This window comes from Lissotriton helveticus, chromosome 8 (assembly GCF_964261635.1).
Source record: "Lissotriton helveticus chromosome 8, aLisHel1.1, whole genome shotgun sequence".
NCBI classification, from domain to species: domain Eukaryota; kingdom Metazoa; phylum Chordata; class Amphibia; order Caudata; family Salamandridae; genus Lissotriton; species Lissotriton helveticus.
Window position 1 is genome coordinate 1,152,030,312 of NC_136069.1, and position 24,730 is coordinate 1,152,055,041.

Sequence of the window (24,730 nt, forward strand, 5' to 3'; positions counted from 1 at the left end):
GTTCTGCTCACCACGTAATGGGCTAGTCTCGCTCAAAGAAGGCTAGTTGAGGACGTAATCGAACACTGAAGCTGTTCCCAATTAGCCAGATAAATATGTTAAATTTAAGATTATGTGCAAGAGTAAGTAGTCTGCAGTAAGTGGGGTGCCAGGCACTGTGTGCCACCTTTGATGGTTTATATGAACCGGGCAAGGAGCACTGCTCAAGTGAGTAGCGCACAGACAACCCACGCCTACACCACCCATGAACAGCGCTTTCCCGACATTTCTTCATAGCAAAGGGGCTTAAACCTGGTTGGTCACTTGTCGTAATAGCCGTGATTCTCAGTAATTGCTGCATTCGCTCAGAGGATTGCTAATAATATCAGACATAATCTGATAGGATAACATGTGTGTGGTTGTGTGCGTGTGTGGTGAGCATCAGAGATTCCCCTCAGACATTCCCCTCACACTTGGCACCAATTCTGATTAGGGATGTGCCCACCTTTGTTTACCACAGAGTAAGGTCGTTTGACCCTAGATATCAAGTTGGTCAGTGTCAAAAAGCTGTTCAGTATATGGGAGTTGTTTGTTACGCCCGTTTCCGAGATTCAGGCCTGACCTTTAAATGAGTGGCGACTTCGTGTAAGGCGAAGTGACCATTAATTATTCGTAATGCAGTAGCTGCGGTCTTCCCCCCTCCTTACATGTATAGAAAACGGCTGGATGCCCTGCGAACAAAGACACCGTGTGGTGGCCCATAGGCGGGTGAAGTTAAAGCCGAAAAGCAACCAATCACATGATGTTTTGTGGCAGCGTCACACTGGTAGTCGTTTTTGGCGCATTAAAGAAGGCGGCTTCGGTTCCACAGCTCCCCGCGCAGCCCTGCAGTGCACGGCACACCAGAGCGCGGGACGCCTGGTTTCTGCTGTCAGCTTTTGTCGCAGTATTGTATAGCTGCGCTGCCACGAAGGGGGAAAAACACGAATCTCTTCAGAGTGGCGTGTGTGCGCGCCGGCGCCGCAGGTCCCCAGGCCTTCTCCGTGTGACTGCTTAACCGTAAAACATGTAGTGTCAGAGGCCAAGTGCTCGGAGCATGTAAAGGTTTAACAAGCTGTGATGTGGGTCACCGAGCTTGCAGTGACGCCCTGCAGGCCTGTCTTCCACACAGCTGACAATCCCTGTCCCTTCTGTAGCTGAACAACCCTGGCCCTGTCTGCAGTCCTCTACCTGCAGACTCAACCTGTGCATGCCGAGTGCTCTTCAACCAGCGGTGTCCAACCTAGGTGCAGAGGCTGCATCCATGCCAGAGCCAGAGCGGGTAAAATAAACAAGACGGAGGGAAGAGAGGGGAGGGGGGAGGAGAAATGCGAGGGGCCAGAGCGGGTAAAATAAACAAGACGGAGGGAAGAGAGGGGAGGGGGGAGGAGAAATGCGACACGGCGGGAAGGGGCAGGCAGGATGACTCAGGGGAGGGGGCGGAGCGGGGCAGAGCGGCATGTGGGTGTGAAGAAGCCGGGCCTTTGAAGTGAAGCTAAGCTTCACTTCAAAGGTGTCGGAGGAATGCGGGCGGCTGTGCACGCGCTTTTAAGCTCAATGCACATGCGCATTGAGCTTAAAAGTCACGGGCACTGCAAGGAATCGCCACGATTCCTTGCAAGTTAGATAAAGAGTCGATGAGCCCCTATAGTCTCGCTTGCTCGATGCGCATGCGCATCGACAGGCGAGACCTAAAAAGGGAAAAGGTTTGCATTTATATAGCGTTTGTAACCCTGATGAGGTGTTGAAACGCTTTGTTGGCGAGTAGCACGCTACTCTGGAACCCATAAAGGATTAGGGGTGAATGAGTATAGTGGAATATGGAATTAGAGAAGCGAACATGTTAGTCTGTTATTTTGATTGAAAAGGATAGTGGAGGGATAGAAGAGTGAAGGATTTCTAAGAGAAGATGAAAACAAAAATGTAAAGCATCTTTATTCCTCCATCACCTTCAGAACTGTGGCGTGTTTGGGGGGAGACTGCAGCACCCCCTAAAACCGGCACCTTTGGAACTAAGTGAAAGCTCAAACGATTAGACTCGACCGCTCTTGATTTTACACTTTACGTTGGAGGCTCAACATGTCATTGTGGGCGGGGCTTGTTTTCGCCTTGTTTCTTTCCCTGCTTCGCTTGTTCGCCTGCGGGGGCAGAGGCTCGTTCAGCCAGACTCCGCCAACTCCAGCTCGAGGTGTGATCCGCGGCAGGTCTGACCCTGCTCCGGTCCATTCTCCATACAGGCGGTGGGGGGGAGGCAGAAGTCTGGAAAAACCCCTCCAGGCAGGAGGCAGAAGTAAGGAGCCTGCAAGCCGATGGTGGCCCGCAGCCCACGCTCTCCTGGCACAGGTAGGCACGCAGGTAAACGCGCTCCGCGGCTTCAGAGGTTGTGAAGCTAAACAACCTCCGTGTGGTCTTCCTTCCTAACTCTTGCAGTTTCTTCGGGACTAAGATCATTGTTGTAAGAAAGGGTGCGTTTGGGGGCAGTTGTAGCGGGTGTCGTTCTCAGCACCGGGGAGAGGAGGGCAGAACGAGAGCTGCCAACCCCAAGAACTCCACCTCTGGCCCGGGGAGGGCGGCTTGCAGCTCCGGGTGGTTGCTCAATCCTCGCCTGGTACACCAGAGCAGAGATTTGTTTTGTTCGGTTACAAAGTGCCCCAAATACCACACGAGTGGCAAACTGGCTGGAAAACCGACTCCGAGGAAATGTATTCACTTGCTAAAACTGCAGCAGGAAACCGCTTCTGGCCATAAATCCAAACGCTGCAGTTGTTTTATCCCCCCCCCCCCCCCCCGAGAACTGTGTCCTGCTGAGATTTAAGTCCATTCTCAAGTTGAAACATGGTTTTTTGTGCCTCTTTCAGGCTGAAAAAACTCCACATTTCCAACAAGAATATTTCTAATTTTAAAAAATTCCATATTTCTAATTAAAAACAGAGTATTAAAAGTGACGTTCTGTTTGATAAATTGAAAACAAAACGTCCTTCTCCCCTCTCGAACATCACTTCCCTGGAATCTTAACGGGAGCCGCTGCTAATTTTACTGGATTCTCATAGATTGCTTTTAAGCTTTAACTATGCTTTAAACTATGCAGAGTTATGACTCTGCTAATGTTAGTATTTCTTACTCCAACCAAAGTCGTGGGGGTTGCATGCAAATATCTGAAAAGTTAGTGTGTACATTTCGACTCGATATTTTAGTATTATAATTAAAAAAAAGTCTAACCATTGTGGCTAACAATTAGTGTACAGCTGCACATCTACTGGTGAAACCCGATGTAGTGATAATGGGGCAGTCACCGGTTTTGTGATGTTACGCTTGGATTTTTTCTTTTCTTATTGGTCGATCATACTTTACACTATTAAAGTCACTACAGCTTTTTCTGTATTTATCTGTATCGCCGATTGGTGCAGATAACCTGCCATACTTTTTCTGTGCTGTCATGCGCTATAACAACATTTGCCTGTTATAGTTGTTAATGGACTAACATAGTCATATTGATAATATACATGTATACTACTAGTATAGCACTTTAAATAAAGGTCTAGTATTTGCCGTCCCACATTGTCAGCTTGCTTCTGTTCCATAATTTAGAGAGCGCTTTTTAACCACTTGTGAGGTCCAAAGTGCTTTTCTGGTGGCCGAATAAGCGTCACATTCGTTATGCATGTTTGCAAGGATGTTGGTTGATGTTTGGTCATGGGAAGGTATTTCGTGTATGTAGTGATCTACAGATCAAAAGTTTGAATCCCGGCAATACTGACGTGTTCTTCCATCATTCTGAGGTCGGTAAATTGGGGACCTATAAATTGGGTAATAGCCACCCTTGTTATTAACAGTGCTTTGAAACAGCAGAAGCGCTGTTCAAATACATTATTATTTTGTCTCTCTAGTGTCCTAATGCTTGCACACTATTTCACTCCCATAGGATGGGATATCTACTCCCTTAGTACTTGTGACTCTCAAAAGGTATCTTGACCAAGCAACAAAGACTTGCACAAGGAGATGACATAGGCTTAGAACTCGGATGTAGAATGAGAGATAATCAATAGCGAGTCTCATCCAGTGGCTGGAGACTCAAGCTTTTGAGGGTGCTCATGTGTAACATTCTGTCTTTCTTAAAAGAAAACTCTAATTCTTGAATCACGGTAGAAGACAGTACTTGCAACAACTGTATCATCAGCTGCCTGAGCTCTCTGGTGCTTCACACACCTGACTGGAATCAGAGCAAATACTCATTGGGCTACGTAGCCCGCTGTGCTATTCTCTACCAACCCAAAGCCTGATTTTGGAAAATGATGAGTGTTACTCGTTTGTTGTCTTCTCCCAGCTAGTGCTGCACAGCCTCGTCTTGGTTCCACAGGGCTAGTACCCCCCTGGACTGGTGGCCCTGTCAGCCAGCTGGTGCCTAATCTGAAACAGCGCACCTTCTAAATGTGAGTCTACTAGGATGCACCAGAGCAGAGTGTGTATGAGCAAGTGTTTTGTTGGCCTTTCTACACTCGGAGTGGAGGGTCAGCAAATGGGCACGTGGGTGTAGATTGGGACGCCACAGCGACACCCCCAAAATGATTTTGTGCTGTTGCCATACCCGTGACTTGCCTTGCACACGCACAGTAAGCAGATAGGTCTCTTAGGTTTCTCTTCATGAGTAGCTCTTGGATCTAGATGTATATACTAGCTCAGAAACTAGCAACACTGCAAGGTGTTCTCATAAGGCGCAGGCCCCAATGGCCGCTCCCAGAAAAGGAAACCCAGTTCGCCTTAACTCTAACAACCAAAGCAACTATCTTCTGCTGCTGTCCATGTGCCTTTTCAGAGGACTCGACGAACACAATACATGGATTTGACTCTTTCCACACGTAACCTAATCATACGCGTGCAGTCTGTGTGAAGTGAGAAAGCACATTTACGGAGAATGAAACAGATTTAGCAGGAGACTGTCAGTACACCCCTCTCCCAGGGGTACATATGTAAAGGACAACAAGGTGAATCTGGAGGTGAATGGGTCAGGATAATCTAAAAGCTGCCCTGCAAGGACTTTGGGCCCTACTCGCGTGTTGTCATGGTACTCCCATTGGCGTATCATATTGAGCTAACCTAGCCTTGGCGTGCAGCATTGTTTATCATTTGCCACTTACCTTACAATGTCCCTGTCTATTTAAGTGTCTCATGGTACCAACCTTACTATAGAACACTTTATTGATGTGTCTTGATACCTAAATGTGTGCTTGCATAGGGTGACAGTTGTGGCATATCAGTCAACATTGCTGCATCACAGGCTGAAAGATAGAATTGCCATTTTACTGCACCCTGGGGTGTGACAGGCTGATAGTGACTGTGGTTGTCACGAATCAGTATCCTTGCCAAAGCTTGCAGCATTGTTACTCGGTTTCTCAGATCAGTAGTCTGCCAATACAGTCTCTTCATTTAGTTCCCTTGACTGACAACCCTTATGTGTTAGTCTCATTCGGATATCACATATTGGTACACTTGACAGTGCAGTTTTCCCCCTCAAAATACCCGCACAAATGCCTCATTGTTATTCTTTGTTGATGTCACAGATTGGCAGTTTCTGCTCAGTGGACATTCCAGAGTTGTTGTTCTGCCATGTCAACGTCAGCCATGGTGATGTCACACGTTGGCACACTTGTTGCTGCTGTCACTAGCTGGGTGGAAGCCTGAAGTCTCAGTCATGACTCATTTGTTCCATTCTTTATTGTCTCTGCGCGCACTTTGGTATGATGGGTAGGTAAGTTATTTGTCCTTTCTCTGCCTCCACTTACTCTTAGTTGTATTTAATAGTTTTTGTCCTCAGATGCCATGCTATATCAAAACGTCTTCCCCATATACCTACTTCTCTGCATGACAATTGACCGTGACTTAAAATGTCCGATTATAGGATCTTTTTTTCTTTTGAATGGTCATCTCCTTACTTTCCATCCTCTGCATGCCTCCTCTCTCTGAGCACAGCGTATTTTAAGTCACGTGCATGTTTGCCTTAATCACTATTATTGTGTTTTCTGCAATTTGCCCACACCTGATTAAAAATAAAAGGAGAGTTTGCACAATTTGAAAAGTCCAACTAAGGACTGTAAAATGAGTATCCTGTATTTGCAGCCTTTCACGTTCCATTATTTACTTTTGATTTGCAATTTTTTAAAGCTGGTTGGATAAAAATGTCAAATTTTATAGACCTATCTTGAAAGCAGGCACTAGGTCTTCCGTCAACTTGGCTCTATAGCCTAAGTCAGAGGTCCTGTGATATTTCATGTCTATGCTTGTCTAGATTTTCCCAACATTTGCTATCTTTTCAATAGTAGTCTGGGTTTCTATTTTTAGATTGTGTTGTCATTGTTGGAAAAAAGAGAGGCACATTTGGGTTGCCTGGCTAGTTTTTGATTGTCTTTGCACGGCGCTGGCATGTTGTTTTTCTACCATCTCATGACACCTTCCATAATTTAAAGGGTTATAGTATATTGGATCTCAGTGTGGTTGAATGAACTGTAATGCCACTCTAGCCTATTTATCTGCTGTGTCTGGTAGTGGTGTGCTGTTTGATATTCCATTCTTCTCTGGGTGGGTCTATCCTGGATTTTTTCTGAAATTCTAATGCTGTTTTAGGCATATTAAATTATTCTTTCTTGGTCTAGTTCAGGTAAAACCCTGTCTAAAATTATATGTTTCCAGGAATGTTGGACACAAATGCTGATGATGCTGAAATAGACAACACTCCATGTTCTTCTTTGCACATCGACAAAGTGATTGTGAGAGCCCACACTTGTAGCCTGATTTAGTGAATGGTAGAATCAGAATTTCTGGAAAACCTGGTGGTATACCACCTGTATCGATACAGTAAATTTACCCTATCTATTTAGAATGAGATAGGTAGTGTGTTAAGGTGTTTGGAAATTACTTTGTGCCACCTCCTCATCTTTATGTGACGACGCCACCCATATTTATATTGATACAACCATCCAATAAAGAGTGTCTGATACAACAAGCGGTGTACGTTAGAATATTGTCGATCTAAATATCGCGATACAAAAATGTTGTTGCTAAAAAATAGACTACCAAAATATCACCAAGGTAAATCTATTCAGGGAATTTTACTATTCTTAACCCCACATCTACATACCTTCAAGATGTGTGCAGATTAAATTTAAGGTACGTCGTGTGATGTTAAGTAGGAGTGTGTGAAATTTGCGTAATTTGCTTTTGCATAATTATCCGGAATTTCAGGAACATTGTGATTCCACTAATTAGCTCTATATTTTAGTGCAAAATGCGCACACGGGGCAGTTTTTCGTGCAAGGATGTATTTCGCTCAAAAAGTGCAAAAAACACAATTGCTGTGAGCAATAGCTACTTGTGTTCTGTTGCGTTGTTCCTGCTCTAGAATTGCCGACATAGCGGCCCTTTTACTCAACTTGGACCTTGACTCTCCTAATCCTCACCGAAGCCTGGCTGAATGGATCCTCATCTACTATTCTTGATATCCTAGTCCCTCCCCAGTTACGATAAAATCCATCAGTACCGTGCTAACCATTTTGGGGGTGGTCTTGCTTGTATATATCAGGCTAACCTATTGGTTAAACTGTCACATTCTTCACTAGCCTCTGCCTGCGAATATATGAAGATCAACATCCCAACCAAAGACAACGCTTCCTGTGCCATGCTCACGGTCCCCCCCCCCCTTCTGTGATGATCGCACTTTCATCAAATAAATCATGGAGTTCATCTCCAGCAACAGTGCACCACACAATAGACAGATTTTCCTAGGTAACTTCAACGTTCGTTGGAATGACTCAATGACTCAAATGATCCACTAGTGAACTGCGTCAAGGGCTGTCTCCGTGAGCTCAACCTGTTCCAAGCCTGCAACAGTCCTACTCGTATTGAAGGGGCCATCTTAGACTTAATAATAGCCAAGGAAAACGCCATCCTTTTGGACACTATCTCACCTTGTGACTGTATCGACCACCACTGCATCACCTTTTCCATAGCGGGAAATGTAGCTATATCCTAAGGCCAGCCTGTGAAAACAACAAATTGAGTTAGAAACACTCTCATTCCAGGCTTGCTATCTGTCTCTGGCCACAATCTCCTGTCACCTCCCACTGATATGGTTAGCGCTAAAGACCTCACTAAGCACTATTTTAACTCTGTCCAACATTCTGGACTCTATAGCCCCCAATCAATTAAAGAGAATCCCAATGAGAAGATCCATGCCCTGGCTCAACTGTAGCTTCAATGAGGAACGCTGCATCCATAGGCTTGCGGAAAGAGCTTTCAGAATGCCCACCTCTTCTGTCAAACCTTGAACATCTGCGAATAGAACGAAGTGCCTACAATAGGTGCATCAGAAGGGCCAAATCATATTTTCTTCAGCAACTACATATGGCCTTCAATTATCTCAAAAAACTCTAAATTGGTTAAGCAACAACTTTTGGAAATGCAATTCCACCATGTCAGATTCTGCAACTCTACCTAATTGTCAAACCTTTTCCTCCTGCTTTTTTGAGAAAACCAAAATGCTGTGATTCTCTTACTGACTGATACCCCACCACGGCACACAACCATTTTGCAGGAAGTGTCCTGGCAACCAGCTCCTCAAACTGAAAAACAATGCCTCTTGGTCCACATTTCAGACATTTTATAACTCTGAACCCCTAAAACTACCGACCTCCACAAAATTCTCCCTCTTCTTCAATGACCCTCTCTCCTCCAGACTCCTCAATGAAACTTCGCACCTCCTTATAGCATTATGGGCAGAATTATCTATGCCTCCCTTACACAAGGCGCTATGCTGGACTAGCTAAAAAGTGGTCAAGTCACACTATTTTATTTTTTAAACCTGACGTGACCTTTCGGATCCCAACAACTAGCGCACCATTTCCAGCATCCCAACCTTAGCCAAACCCCTGGAAAAGGTCTTCATCAGCAGCTCTGCAATCACATTGCTCATCGCCAACTCATCGACCACTGCCAATCTGGCTTCAGATCAGGTCACAGTACTGAAACTGCCACGGTCCACAATGTCGACCTTCTATGCTTTCATGATCAAAATGAATCCTCTCTCCTAATCCTACTTGACCTATCATCAGCGTTTGACACGTTCAAACATGAGACTCTCCTCAACCTCTTAGAACACAGGATGGGTCTCTAAGGTGCGGTCTTCAAATGGTTCCGCTCAGTCCTACAAAACAGACCTCAAAGAGTCCCTCTCAATCACGCCTTATCTGACCAGGCATCTGTCATGATTGGCATACCCCAAGGCTTTTCACTCTCCTCCTCCCCCCCCCCCCCCCTATTCAATCTTTACATGGAACCCCTAACCGAAAACCTCAAGCTCTCTAACATCTCCTACCACATATACGCTGATGGTAGGCAACTTTACATGAAGATTGCCTGTCCGGATGACCTCAACCCTCGAAAACATCTTTAATCTTTCAAATGATTTAAGCGCATATTTTTCTTCATTACAAATAAGAATGAATTTTTTGTTAGTTGTTTTTTTTTCCTGAATATTGGGGGTTCTTGTGTCCATAAAAACTAAGTTCTATGCAGAGTGCAGCTTTACAGCTATAGGTTGTAGGTCTGTGTCTAACAAGCTGATTTCAGAAGCATATATGTTAAAATCTTTGCATCTGGTGTCCACGTCTTTAAGATGAGGAGGGTGCTTAAGATTCCAAGTGCAGGTTTACATGACCTTCAGCTGGTGAAGTGAATTCAGCATGTTTAGAGCCAATCTTAGGTCGCAAATTTCTAATTTGATTAGTTTGCTGGTGTCCTATTTGACATCTCTTTATTTTAGTGCATATGTAATTGCACAGATGTAGTTTAATGTCAGAGTACTTGGGACTCGCTGTCCGAAGATGTTGTTCTACATGCCTTCTCCAGACCTACCTCCGGGGCCGTTCTGCAGGACCAGCATCATTTTTCTTTCAAATTCGAAATCAATATGTTCGCTTCTGCCTCTCAGCTTTTGTGTGCTCTTCCCCATGCCTCCCTTTTTTTAGCCCATCACCTGCCTTCCCATATTCAAAGGTATCCTCAGAGCTCCACCTATTTTCTCAGTGCTTCAGGATGAACTATGTCCTCTTAAGATTCTTGAATGTAATCACATTTGATCTATCAAAACTGTTCATCGCCTCGTCGCTGTCACACCATTGGCCAGCCTGAGTAAAGGCATTAAGGTCGTCCTTCTGACCTAAAGTTCAGGTGTGCATTGCCTGACTGTGTAATGAAGGAATGGAGATGGGTAGGTTATCTTTTGGGGCATGCATGGTGTCTAGTTCCTTCATGATTATTTCCATGTTGTGTACTTGATCTTGCTTTCTTTTGGCTGGCGGTAGTTCTTCAGGAGATTCTTTCAGTGCTGTCATTCTTGATTTACTTGCTTAAACTTTCTGCCACTGTAGTAAGCTGGAATTGGTGCCTGAGTAGCTGTGAAAGACCTAAAACCTTCTGTAACCCACTTTTCCTACATCGACCTTGGGATCTGTGTGTGGGAGGAGGCGACTGTTCTTCCTGTGGCTGCAGGCAACCTCCGATGTGCATAGTGCAGCTCTCCCCCCCCCCCCCCCCCCTAACTAAGACACAAGTGCCACTCCTAGGAACTCTCAGGCCAGCATCACACTGCAGGACTCTCTCTCCCTGAAATGCCATAGTGAGGTTCCTTCTCGGCTCCCGAGTCCCTCGGCAAACAGCAGGGGCTCACACAGACAGCCGGACAGTGGACCATCAAAGCTGCATAGAGGTTGCGGTGTAGGCATGGGTTAAAGAGCCAGGTTTTCAAACCTGGTGAACGGGGTACTTTACATTACTCTCACTGTTGAGCCTGATGCAGGAAGACCGCACCCCCCACGTTGGCAGTCAACTTTCCTGAGTCAACAGGCGGCGTAATCTGACGGCAACTTTTCCTACTACATCGAATTTGATGTGTTGGACCGCACTTGCATAGGGAGCAGCGGTGAACAGCCTCTGTGCTCTGGGAGCGAAGAGGAAATCAAGGCGCGTCCGCCGTACTCGTCCACTCCATATCCTATACCCTGATCCGAATGATATTTAACACTACCTTTATTATTTGAAAAGAAATGTAGAAGGATAATATTTTTGGGGGCTGTTATGTGAAAAGTGTTCGGAAACACGCTTTGGTTTTTTTATGATGAACCCAGTTTATTATATTATGCTGTTTCGCGGTCGTCAGCAAACACTTGCTCCCGTCTTTGCAGTAAGTAACCTTTGCACCTTTCAGAAACTAACCCCTTTTCTACGACCAGGGTGCTCTCCACAGACGCAGCCTCCCGCAAGAAACCGGAAGTGACCTCGAGTTTACCCTCCGGTAACCTCGAGTACAACTGGCAATTACGTTGTTTGCCACAATGCAGTGTTTGCAGAATCACATGGCCAAACAGCTAAGCGTCAGTCGAGGCCATTGGAATTATGCGATGTCAGTGTTTCACCGCATAATTAATTATGAGTTTGTCTTATTTGCCACAGAAACTATTTTGCATATTTTATCAAAGGACAAAATTTGTTTCTAGCTCAAAAAGGATCAAAAGTCACTAAAAAAAGCTGTCCGATATGTTGCCGCACATTACCATACCCTTGCCCTCTTAACGACAGATCACTTTATTTTGCTGATTGTTAAGCTGTTAAACTGCTACCAAGAGAGGAAACCACTGCACAAACAACGTTAACTTTGCAAGCTGTGCAATAATGATGAAGCATAACTTGACTTTTCTTGCCGCATAATTTAGTTACCCTGCCACATAATGTGTTCCTCCCCCCCACTACATAATTTCTCAGTTCAAGAGGTTGGAGCCTGCAGACCTGCTACATTTCTTCTTTTGCTTCAGTCTCGAGATGCACCGTGTGCACAAAATTGATCCAATTCATAAACGTATTTCTGAGTAGCTGAAGTGATACTACTTCACTTACAGATGAATGTGTTGGATTTGTATTACAGTCAGGGCACGAGTTGGGGGGGTACACGCGGATGGACGGCGTCCACCCCCTTATTTGACGGGGGGTGCGCCGTCCACCCTGCCAAGAAGTTGGGCCCCCGCTGATAAAAGATGCTGAATTCGTCCCGGTGTAATTTCCAAACACCAGGGCACTTTCAGCAGCGCCTGCACTTTATCTGCTTTCGATCGGCAACAACGTGCAGGCGGGGAGGGGGCTCTCTCTTATTTCTAACTCCTGTTGGCTCTTAACAAAGGCCCAGTCTGAGGGGTCATCAGGCCTCCTTTTGTTCGAGACTCCTGGCTGGCAGCAGTCAGGAGCCTCACACCCAGATGCAAATGCAGCAGAAGAGAAACAAAGGCTGACTGACACCTTGTTTGCGCTTCACACATACTTAAGAGGCGCAGATTTTCACATTGTTCAGGCCCTGTTTAGGAGATATGCATGCACTGTAAGAACTGCAGATGCGTGGGTCTTTCCCAGTATTGCATAAAATAAATAGCATTTATATCGTGCTTACTACCCTTGAGGAGGCGTTGTAATAATTTAAATATCACTATTTTTTTTATTTTAAAGCACGATGGCTAGAGGAAGCTTTACCCCGACAAGTGGCAACATTGTTTTATATGTAGCGTACAAAAGTGTGAATCTACTGCCTAATTCAGAGAATTAGGCAGTATACTCGAAATGTGCTCCAATGTACTCCTAATACACCTGCTAAATATGTATGTGAGGGCTTAAGATGTGATGTCACGCAGCGTGATGTCACGCGTACTGATTAACTAGGTTAGTCCCCACACTTCTTATTTTAGTACTTGTACCCTGATTACAATCATAGAGAGAAACGGTTGACATTTTTTATGTGTTAAAGGCCTTCCAGGCAAGGTGACAGGGCTCTCAGAGAACCTGGCGGCGCAGCTCTGCTTGTGTTCTTTGAATGAAATCAGAAAGCACAGGTTGGAGGGGGGGGGGATTTGGGGGGGGGGGGGGGGGGGGTCGGTGGGGCTAGGTCAAGGATGGCAGCAATTCTTAATTTTTTTTCTTTCACATTTGCGATAGGAATGCATAACCTAAGGCTGTGTTCTGTATGGCTCCGCCGTTTCTCCTCTGCCACTGCGTAGCATTGGCTTATAATGGTGGGGGCTGCACATAACATATAATTATTAGTGGTCAAAAAGTGAATTACGGGGATGCTTTCCATCTCTGAGTTCTGAGTGGCGTCCTGGACAACTCGAGCTTCGCTCTCGTCGTGTTTTCTATGCCACTTCGGTCCCCTCAGTGAAAAACATCTCCGTAAATCACCATCCATTATTCTATATGTTAATTTACCCCTACATTTTTCACTCTCACTAAACTTTGTGAACATTATACTGTACGTGAATGCCTGATTAGGAATAACTGCTGCCTACTTTGATCATCCACATAAAACAGCCACAATGCAGCATTTCTGGTAGATGATTGCATAAAGCCTTGCCACTCTCTTACAGAACAGGTGATGGTTGAGGGCAGCGCTCTGCATTTTTCTCCTGCCTGTACTCCCAGCCCCTCCTTCTGAGATGCATTGTAGTGCTGGTGGGGCCATTAACAGGAGTTACTGGCCCCATTAGCCGGATATACTAAGCCAACTGGAATGACAAGATGCACTGTAACTCCAGGGGTGTCTCCTCTGGCACTGGGCACAGCAGGAGTCTACAGGTTGAATTCACGGTAATTACCGCCCGAGCCAGTCAGAACTGGAATTGAAGAGTCCCTGGGAAATTCTCACATCGAAGGGTCCTACTTGTAATTCGCCGACAATATGCACCCCCTCTCCAAGCTCTGATTTACCCTGAATAACCTCAATTACATGGAATAATGTCAACATTTTCAGTAGTAGTTCACTGTAAATTGTGCGACTCATTCACATTTTACAACTGAAAAAAGCAGGATTTTTTTTGTCTTCTCTCTTTCAAACTTCCTCTAGTGGTTTGACGTCTTAACTTTCTTTAGCTGGCAGCAATTCATCGAATGCAATTGCGACACACATGTAGAAGGAGGAAGTGCTTGCAACTGGCGAATCCCCAAAACGTGAACAGTTGGCGCTATTGCTTCCGATGTCCGTCTGGAGAGGAAGAGCAGCTGCTGCTGTCAGGATTTTTTTTAATGCCCTACTTTTCTACTTTCACGTGGTAGGGACTCTGCTTGGCAAGGCCGACTTTTCTCTTTAGACACGTTAGGAATCAGTGGTGTAGCAAGGGTGCCATGAGCCCGGGTGCAAGCAAGGCAAATGGGCCCTCAGTGCTGGACAGCTGGTACAATACAACAATAAGCGGGTTCGGAGGGTCCCGGTACCACTGCACCTGGCGCACCATTAGTAGCTACGCCCCTGGTAGGAATTCCCTTTTGACGGCTCGTTATTGCAGCAGGGCAAGGCTCGTTTCCTCCTTGACCAGGGCGGGGTCTTTGCCTTGCCAGGTAGGTCCATTGTTTTCCGAGGACAGGATCTGCTTTTTCAGGTCACGAGTTCTGTTGAACAAACAAGTGCTTTCCAGGAAGTGAGATGTCGTGGAGAAAGTTGGGTCCCTCCAGCTCAGTGGCACTGAACACAGAAGGCGGACATTTAGTCTGCCCAAAACGGAATACAACGCTGACTGTATGCTCCATCTGTGCCTACATTAATCCTCTAACTGTTCCATATTCACAGACCTCATCTGTGAGAAATCTAACTCCAACAAAGCCATCAAGCTTGGATTCTTAGCCATTTAAAAAAAAAATGGTGTCTCTTTATTTTTGACTGCACCAGAATTGTACTTGTTAATGGTATCCAGAGTGAGAACCCTGCTTTTTTTTCAACTTCACATGCCCGTCCATAACCACACAACCTGAAAATCCTGAAGAGTGGTTGACTACTGATGTGCCTAGCATTCAGGTGATTACCCCAGATCATCCAACATTTCTCGTCTTGCAGATTGAGTTGGTCCCCGCCCGCCCAAACCCCTCATTTAGTGTGCAAATTGGAATGTCTACGTGAAAGCTTTTGCAAGAATAAATGTTTTTAAAAAAAATACTTTATTTTTTATTTTTCATAATAACAATTGAGCATACAACATGCCGACAATACACACAGAGCCAGCAACTGCGTACAATTATTATAACCTCCGTATGCATTTTCTTTATGATTTACTTCTTTAAGGCAGAGTTTTCACCAAATGGCAATATGTTGCGGATTATAGATCTATGCATCCAGCATCTTGAGATCCCTGGGCCCTCCCAAACTGCTTGTTGTCTCTCTCCGTTGGGTCTCTGTTATAAATTGTTTTGTGACTCACGATCCATCTTTCTCTGATGTGATTGCCCTGGTATTCAGTGGCACACCTCCAAATTTGGGTCGGCTGGCGTAGGCTTCGCAGTTTGCGTAACATTTCAGCCCATAACACTCTCATGAAACTCATCGATCCACACTTCTTTCATATGTCGTTCTTCTGCTAGCTCTCACTCTGCCACTTCCCTAATTCAAGCCTGCTCCATTGGTCCACTATTTGACAGCCGTTGAATGACTATCCATCCTTTTTGCTAAAAGCAACCCCAGTGAAGGCAAATATTCTGTTGAGCTTTTTATCGTTAGATTAGAGGGTACCCCCTAAAAGGCAATATTAGAGTGACAATTACATCTAGATACCTGGCACCTTCCACAGTTTCTCAATTATCCCCCTCCAATAGGTTTCAACCTCGATGCAAAGCCAAACCATATGTAGGAATCCTGCATCCACAATTTTACATCCAGGGCATATTTTGGGTCTGGCTGGGTAGATTTGATGTAGTCTTGTGGTTGTAAAATAGGTACCATATATAAAAATGTCCAAGTTTGAACCTGGCATTGCAAAAGACCTTCCACATCTGGGTGCATGCTCGACTACATTGCCCGTCTGATAAAGGTTCCTGCATAACCTCCTCCCACTTAGATGTCGCTTTTAGGACCAGTGGAATCCTATCCATTTTTCATGAATCATACAAGTGTTAAATCAAATGACAAGCTGAACACGTATCTAATAAAGCCTATTAGGTTTTGGTTTATTCTGGAGGTGAGGGAAGACATTCATGTGTCCCTGGTCATTTTGGTCAGCTTTGCAAACTGCAGGAATTGACCCTAGCTTACACTAAATTGATCTTTCGCTTCTTGAAAAGTGATGCAACTGTGCCCAGAAATTGATAGCCTAGTGTTTCCCTCCTTCCCCCCTCCACCATGCCACAGACCCATTGCTACTTAGTTTTGTTAAAGGCTTTGGCCACCAGATTGGAAGTTACCTGGAGAAGGGTGGTTTATGCAGAACTAACTTCACTGCATTTTCCCACACCTTTGCCGCCTGATGCACAATGTATATACATTGTGCCTCCTGACTGACTCCCAAAATCAGTGATACCAGTGCATTTTCATCCCCAGCCCCATTGCCCGAAGACTCTTCTCCCAGGTGTGCTCTTCAGAGCACCACTTGGCTGCATGTTGGAGCTGTGCTGCCATGTAATACATTTCCAGATCTGTTAGCCCTAACCCTCTTTCATGTGTTTAATTTTAGGACCCTACTCTACTCCTTTTGCCCAACTATATCAAAGAGATCAAATGGTCGTCTATTTTCCTAAAAGTGTTGCGGGGTACTCGCCACATGAAATTCTGTAATGCGTAAAGACACCGGAGGTGGAAGTCCATTTTTGCAATGGCAATTCTTCCTGCTACGGAGAGTAGCAATGTTTTCCTGAAATGCATAGAGGCCTGCAGTAATAAATGTTTAATTGTATTTATGAAATGTATTCTAAATAATTACTAATTAAAAATGCCTTCCAATGTTTTCATACTATACAGCAGATAAATTGTTATACAGTTTGAATTAATGCCCTCTCAGGATTCAGATCTATGCAAAGGTTACTTTTTACTTAATTATATTAGTTTTGGTATCCACGTCATAGTAGGGTTATAAACTCACTAGCTAAGAGTCCGTTGTCTGGCCAGCCTGATATTGTCAAAACAAACGGGCTTTGACCAAACCAATAGGTCTGAATCTGGCTGCTTATCTTTTGGCTTTGCCAATGCTTAATTTGTTTGTGAATGATTTTTGTATGAATGTCACACAATGTGTGAAAACAAGCATTGTCTAAATGCCAAAAATGTATATATTTTTCTAAATATAAAATCACAGTACTCCCTGGCACTTAGGAGATTGCTTATTGTGTGGAAGTGCATATTGTGCAGGAGCTGAATGCCTGACTTGGTCAGGTAAGCCAATGGCTGGAGTGGGCGGCCGTGTGCCCTGCTCTGTATTGCTATGTTGGATGGAAGCAAAATGTGAATGACACTGTAGCAGACTAGTGGATGAACAGGCCTGACTAAAAGCATAGTACATATGTTGTCATCAAAACCTAAACTTCTTTATGAAACTAGACATTGTATAAAAGCTATTTATGTATAAGTGTGTGTACATCTCTCTCTCTATATCTCTCTCTAATCTGCAATCTGCGTGTCAAAATGTGATTCACACAATAGCAGAACAATGGTTGAAAATGGCCTCCACCCACCGCAGCATACATGTTTGGGGCAATGAGTCAACCCACTTCATACATTAGCTCTCCTGCACTGGGAGGGACTGCTTTTGTTGCTGATTACATGTGTCCATCGGCTTTAAAAAAAATGCTTTTCCATGCCAGGACTGATTGGGCGATATTAAGTTTTGTAAATGATTTTTGCTTCTCATTGTTTGTCATTTTCGAATTGTTTTAAGCCGTTCTGGTGTGTTTAAACTCTGACTTCAGCTTATTGTAATTCAAACCCAACAGTATTTCTTTGCAACAATAGGAATCCTATTTACTAGTGGTTGCAGTTAAAATGAAAGTGTATATGGGTGTTCTAACTACGCTTGCCTAATAAGTCCTTTCTAATTATATTAAAGGTAAATATGATATTATTTATTTATTTTTGCAATAATGTGGCTGCCACGTTGTGCGCTGTCATGTTTTCCTTTTTTTTTTTTGTGGCATCTGATTGCTACAAAAAAAATTAAACTTTGCCCCTGCTTGCAAAGCCCAGACTTACTAGCTTTGAAAATGCTTGTTAAATTTTGGGAATTTTTTAGGTCTCGCCTAAGATGGCACAGGTGTTGGCTCTCGCGAGGCCCTATATTACCCTACAGGGGGCTTAGAGGCCGGCCATTGCTTACCATTGGCTAGCTTCAATGTTACTCATTTGCTTCTTATTGGTCCTCTTACGTAGGCTTCATTCCTTTTCATGTTTGTTCCTCCCATAGAGCATGGATGTATTACTTGGGTTCTTCCACTGCACATTTTTTTGGGTGCTACCTTTTTAGGTCCTGACTAGATAGCACTTGCGCTGTCGGTTAGCGACCTGTTGTATAAATTGTTGGTGGAGTTCAACTCGGCCCATTGCTTCCCATTTGTCTGTCGGGGTCCTTTTCAAAATCCTTGTTCGGTAACAGCTAATCCTGCTTCAATGTCCCTGCTTGTTGTAATTGGCATCCTCCCATGGAGCAGTGCCTAATTTCCTGGTTCTTCACACTGTCTTTCTGTTGTTGTTATGGAACTCTTTGTTTCATTCACTCTCTCCACTTTGAGCTCCGATATGTTGTTCCTGCTCCAGCGCGGCACAACAGATGGTCATCAGCACTGCTGTGATTCCTGCTCATGTCAAATACTGTATTGCGTGCAAATCTTTCCACAAGAACCCTCCTCATGGAGCTGCCTACCTAAAGCATACTTTATATATCTAGTTTTTAGGTCAAGGCTACCGTCGCACTGCGAAGAAGATTTTATGACTTCTACAGTGGGGCTTTAACCCGCCTCTCTCTTCCATTGGCTAGCTTCGTAAATGTAGGCTAGCCATTGGAAGAGAGATGTCAATCATTCTTGGAGCAGATTCGTGGGCTTTTCTGTGTTTTTTTTAAGCTCTGCCCCTTTTTCCGTCATGCAGCGGTGGGTGTTTTTTTTTTTCTTTTTCTCAAGGCATGTTTTTGTCTTTCCTAACCTGTCTGTTGCAGGGGTGGTCTGCACGATTTCTGTTGCTGGGATGGATTTATCTATTTGCGAGCAGGTAAGCAGCATTTTGTAATATTTTACCCCTGCACTGCCTGCCGCATCCCCACTGGGAGGAGAGATCGTGAGTAATCGCACCGCAGCACCGGAGACGCTTCGTGTATCGAAGCGCACCCTCTCCTGTGCGCCGCGCCTCACGACAAAGAAGCATTTCCCCGCTTTCATCAGGCGCCACCCCGGAGTGTTCGTGGCGTACGCCAGAAGCGTACGCAATCGCACCAGCTTTTGTTTGTTCCCCCTACGCTACGTACCGCCTTGCCTTGGGGCCGTACGCCTCGCATCTGCCTGCAATCTCAATTGTTCCCCCTACGAGATGTACCGCCTTGCCTTGGGGCCGTACGCCTCGCATCTGCCTGCAATCTCAATTGTGCCCCCTACGAGACGTACCGCCTTGCCTTGGGGCTGTACGCCTCGCATCTGCCTGCAATCGTTAAGGAACAATCACCCCTGATCCTGCGAGCCGTACCGGCCTGTGGTTCTCTGCCGGGTACGACTCGCATTAGCTTGCTGTAGTGGAGTTCGCCTCGTATGCTGAAGCGTACCAACTGTGCCCCTGTACGCCGTGAACGTAACGCCTGAAGCGTACGCCGGCGCCCAGTCCCTGACCGCGGCGCAGAGCCTGGAAGATACGGCTCGCAAGCCGCCCTTGTGACCTGGCATTGTTTCCCCTTGAGGCCGCGCCGCACTAGAGCCGCCCTGAACCCTAGAAGCGTACAGGGTGCTCGGTGCCGCATTGCCGCCTCTGGGGTCCCTGACACCACAAAGGATCACCGATGACCCAGACCTTCTTAGAACCCCTCCGAGGTCCCGCCGGGACGCCCCCGCCCTGCGGCGCTCCACCTCAGCCGGATCCCCGCACGGACCAGGAACGTCTTCGCTTTGGCCCTACAGCTGCTGCAACGCAATCAGGTATATTGTGCTTCTAATCCCCGGGGCCTGCAGTGGACCAGAAGGTCCGTTTTTGTGACTGACAAGCCTCCTGCCTGTTAATTAGTAGAGGCCCCCACCCGGGAATCAGAACTGCGCAGATCGCTATTCACAAGAGCACTGTACAGTGCCTTAGAAATGACAATCTGGCACCACGTGTGGAGCCGGAGTGTATTGTATTTATTGGTAACAGTATATAGCTGTTAATGTTTTGTGTTCGCCCTGTCTTCAGTACTACCGGAGCCTTTGCGTGTCAGCAGGAAGGTTGCCGTGCTGATAGTGGCCACGGCTGCCATGGGACCGGCTCGCTTATGGCTGCAATGTGTGTTTACTCTGACTTTTATGTTAAGACAGTTGGAGTGCATAATCTGGGTGCATTACTATTTGCGCACAAGCATGCCTGCTGCCTGGTTCTCCAGGGAGCATGGCTGTGGCCCCAAGGTAATTGGGACGTGCCTCTTCTCCATCGGAGGGTCCCAGGGCTGGAGGTGATTCCTCTTCTCACCGCGGACTCCTGTGTCTCATATGAGTATTCCTCTTCTCCGGTACTCGGGACCCTCACCTGTTGATTAGATGAAAGCAGACATCATCCCCAGTGGTGTTCAGGGAGTGCATTCCTGTAATGTGTTTTGTTTGTGACCTGAGGAGTGGCTGCTGTGAGGCCTGAGCCTATTATTGCTCTGTGATTCCAGGGTATAGTCCATATTGGGACCTAATTAAAGGAAGTCTCATCCATTCTGCGCCATCCTATGCTCCAGCTCAAGTATCCACGAGAACTCGACCAAAATGTATGTAAAATCTGATCTGTCATTTTCTGCCAGGTGTTCATATTGTGAATTTCTTGCCTACTGTTCTGTATTCTCCCTTATTCCGCCTCGTCACCTGGCAGCATTTACCAACCTTTGTCTCCCTTCTACAGATCCTAGATCGTTAATTCTTCAAAGGCATTGTGAAAGTGTAGAAGGTGACAGCTCAGTTGGTGTGGTAATCAAAAAATGGGGGGTTGATTTATTGCCCCAACACCGGTCCTTTAGTGATCGGTCACTGGCCACAGAGAGGGTTCAGTGGCAGTATTTGGACTGGAAGCATCCAAAGCTGCAACGTTTTCCAGGGCCCTGCTTAATATATTAGTCCAGTCCACATTTTTTTCCTCAGAATTTTGGGACTTTGTCCTATTTTCATAATGGAATAAACCAAGTAAAAAAATCTGTCTGGAGCAGCACATCACAAATGAGCCTGGGAAGCTTGGCCTGGCTGAGCACCTTTTCTCCCCAGGGGACTGGGCACCTGGTTTGCTGCCAGGAGCTGTCTCCCTGGAATCTGAACAGTTAAGGGGTCACATTCCTTCTAAATCATTTTCTCCTGCAAGAGCGAGCTGCTAAATTGGCAGCTCCCATCAGTACCCCAGCCATCCCCTTAGCTTTATTGCCTTGTTCCACTCTCCTCCTGTGTTGTGATGCTATTCCCATCACTTCTGCCCTCCTCCCGCTTTACTTGATATTGCCTTCCCCTATCTGCCATCCGTCATGTTGCTTACTCCCTTCTGCCTTTCATCTGCTGTACTTGTTTGCCCACCCCCGCCCACCATAGCAAAAAAGTGCTTTAACCGTGCAAGTGCTAACGGTGTCCTAGCACTGTGTCTGCGTGGGTGGCTCTGTCTGTGTGCGTGGGTGGCTCTGTCTTTCTGTGTGTGCGTGGGTGGCTCTGTCTGTCTGTCTGTGTGCATGGGTGGCTCTGTGTGTGTGTGTGTGTGTGTGTGTGTGTGTGGGTGCGTGTGGGTGGCTCTGTGTAGGTGGCTGTGTGTGTGGGTGGCTCTATGTGAATGACTGTGTGGGCGGCTCTTTGTGTGTGTGGGTGGCTCTGTGTGGGTGCAAATGCAATAGGTCTCGCATTTGCGAGCGATTAAGCTATTGGCATTGTAAATGACAATCATTTATTTATGTTTTCAAAACAAAAACATAAATAAAAATAATGTCATGAGCAATGCCAATGGCTCTAACTTTAACAATGCCGAGACCATTGCATTGTAAATGCTTGTTTAGCCGCATGCGCGCTAGCGGTTTTCCCGATGCGCGCTGCGATTTTGAAAATCGCGCGTTATATGACGAGTTCAGCTCGTCAACCGCGTAGCGCACGTTACGCTCATGACGAGCTGAGCTCGTCATGAGCGTCGAAGAGGTTAAAGAGCAGTAAATGGATCAATAGCACCACAACACGCAATTACATGACGTTGTTTTTTCAAATATTTTAGCACGTGAAGATTAAATGAGTTGCCCCAGATATGCCGGAGAGCTCCAATTGTTAAATTGCTGTTATTGCAAATCGAACCTTTTCTTTTATTTCCATTTAAAAAAACTGCTGCAGTCTTTTCAAAAGAGAAGCAGATATCATAAAGAGCTAGCCAAAGACTTGGAGGGGAGAGAACCTGTTATTATAAAATGCATTCTGTTATAAGATTTATTCCATTCTTAGAAGGCCACCGTTGAATTTGCTGCTCACAGGTACTGCTTCATGGAACAGAGTGGGACGAGAGCGACGTGATGTGCAAATCTGTCCTTTTATTTGGTCAATGAGTTTATTCTGTTGGCGGACGGATATGAGTTAAACACGTCCACTTCCAGTCCTCTCTTATCCCTCGGATCCAAGATGGTGAGAACGAGACTTTTTTCACAGGGTGATTGCTTGGTTGCTGGGTATGAGGGCAAAACGAGGGGTCTTTTGGAGCCGTTTCACTGCCTGTAGCTTTTTAATGAGCGTTGTGTTTCTCCTCTGCAATTTAACGGTTGAAAATGACGTGGTTCCTTCCTGGTGTTGGAGGCATTGGCGCCTCTCCACCTTCCAGACCATCAAAGCGATTCTTTCCCAGGGTGGCGGGCAGCAGCACTGGAGACTGGGGAATTTTATAGGGCCAGTCTTTCCATTGCAAAGCAATCTGTGGTTTTGTTATTAAAACACGATTAGGATTACTTTTTGGGGCATTTGTTGGTCTGGCGCTGCTGTTTTGCGAGCCAAGAGGCATGGTACTTGTGGCTAGAGTACATCAAAATCGAAAATGGTATGGTTGTGTGATATCTGCTGCGCTTATGTACTTAATTGACTGTGTTCGGATGTGACCCTTGCCACGCTATAGGATGTACTGACATTTAAAGCACTTTTTGTTGCAGAACATCCTGTTTCCCTGGCATGATTTGTTTGACAGCTTGCCCTTCAAGGCTTGATAAGTGGACTTCTCCCAACCCTTTGGGGTACAGACCTGAGTTTGGTCCTCTGATCAGCATGTCTCACTAGCTGCCAGTTTCAATTGTTGTATTGTTAAATCTACTGCTTGCACACAATTTTTCAGTAGTATCAATATCGTAGACGATAAGTAGACATTGGGGTGAACATGGTGAGGATTCCGCCACCCAAGTTTTCTAAACGATTTTTGTGCTGTTGCTGTAAGTGAAGAAGGGTGTAAACGTGTATATTCCTATCCGGGAACCTCTAGTGACGCCTGTGGTAGTGCACCGTGGTTCGCCAGCACTGGATGTTCCTATCCGGGAACCTCTAGTTACTTGCCTTGTTGACGTTCGAGCATCTATCCAATTTTTATCCCATTTGTATTTATAACCAGTCACTGATAAAGTAGATCTGCAAGCACTTTACAAAACGTGTAGCCGCCTTTGGATACCATTTTGCCCCGTGAAGCATCTAGCATTTGTCTCTGAAAATTGAACGTTTGTACAATCAGGAATGTTAAGTTAAACAGATACATTTGAAAACAAATGTGGCTAATACCTCACCCATCTCATCTTGCAACCCCACTATCCCCTCCCATTCCTCACACACCCTATCTCCTCTCCATACTGCCTGCTCACACATACTAAGCACAGTATATTTCCCATGCCATTTCAAGGTTTCTGTCCCTCAACCCCATGCCCTCCTCCTCCTCTTTGGGTGTCTTCTGCATTCATAGGTCCTCCCTCTTTATGCGTCTGTGGCCTGCTTTCCCCTTCTTTCTCACACACGCTTTCTGCTCCTCTAGCTCGAGTTTATTCACCACTTCCTGCACAAGCTACCTATCCCTCTCAACTTCCTTTCTATTTATTCTTTGCAGCTCTCACCCCCATCGATTCACCATGCCACATAATTCCACTACACCACATACACTCCACACAATTCCACACCACACAATTCCACCCCATACAATTCCACAACTAACAATTCCAATATAACCCACAATTCCACACCACATACAATCCACAACACTCCAAACCAAAACACATAGGTAAAAGACATTGTCATATACAACTCCAATAGCTTTAACTTTGCCCAATGCAAGACCTATTACATTGCAAATGCTTTTTTTGTGTACGCACTCGGTGTTTGAGCTGCTACCCTTGTATACGTCTCCCCTCTCTTATCTGCTTTCCCCAGCACCTTCTGCCCACCCTCTGTTGAGCGTGTGCTCCCCGCCCAGTGTCATTGGCTCCCTCAATGTTGCCTTTCTCTCTCTTTGTTGCCTCCAGCCTCTGTGATCCCTTAGGTAGTAAAAAAAAAAAAAACAAGCATTGGAAATGCAATAGGTCTCGCAATAACGCGAGTCTGAACTATTAGCATTGTAAATGATAATGCCCTTTATTTTTGCGTTCTGGTTTTTGGAACATAAATAAAAGGCTTTGTCATTTACAAGGCCTATAGCTTAAATTTGCGTTAAAACGAGACCTATTGCATTGCAATGGTGGTGGTGCTGCTGAGTTTTCTCTGA

The 24,730-nt window shown here is 45.5% G+C and overlaps 1 protein-coding gene across 2 annotated transcripts in view; it reads left to right on the forward strand.

Annotated features, from left to right (window-relative positions):
- Positions 1-2,129: 2,129 nt before the first annotated feature.
- The window catches only part of LOC144773177 (interleukin-1 receptor type 1-like), a 134,666-nt gene continuing 112,065 nt past the window's right edge, over positions 2,130-24,730 (forward strand). The window contains exon 1 of one of the 2 annotated variants that reach the window (XM_078658049.1): positions 2,130-2,361. The gene's annotated coding sequence lies outside the window, so the exon portion shown is untranslated. Of the gene's footprint in view, positions 2,374-24,730 lie in introns of both variants that reach the window. The other variant, XM_078658050.1, reaches the window with a different exon arrangement.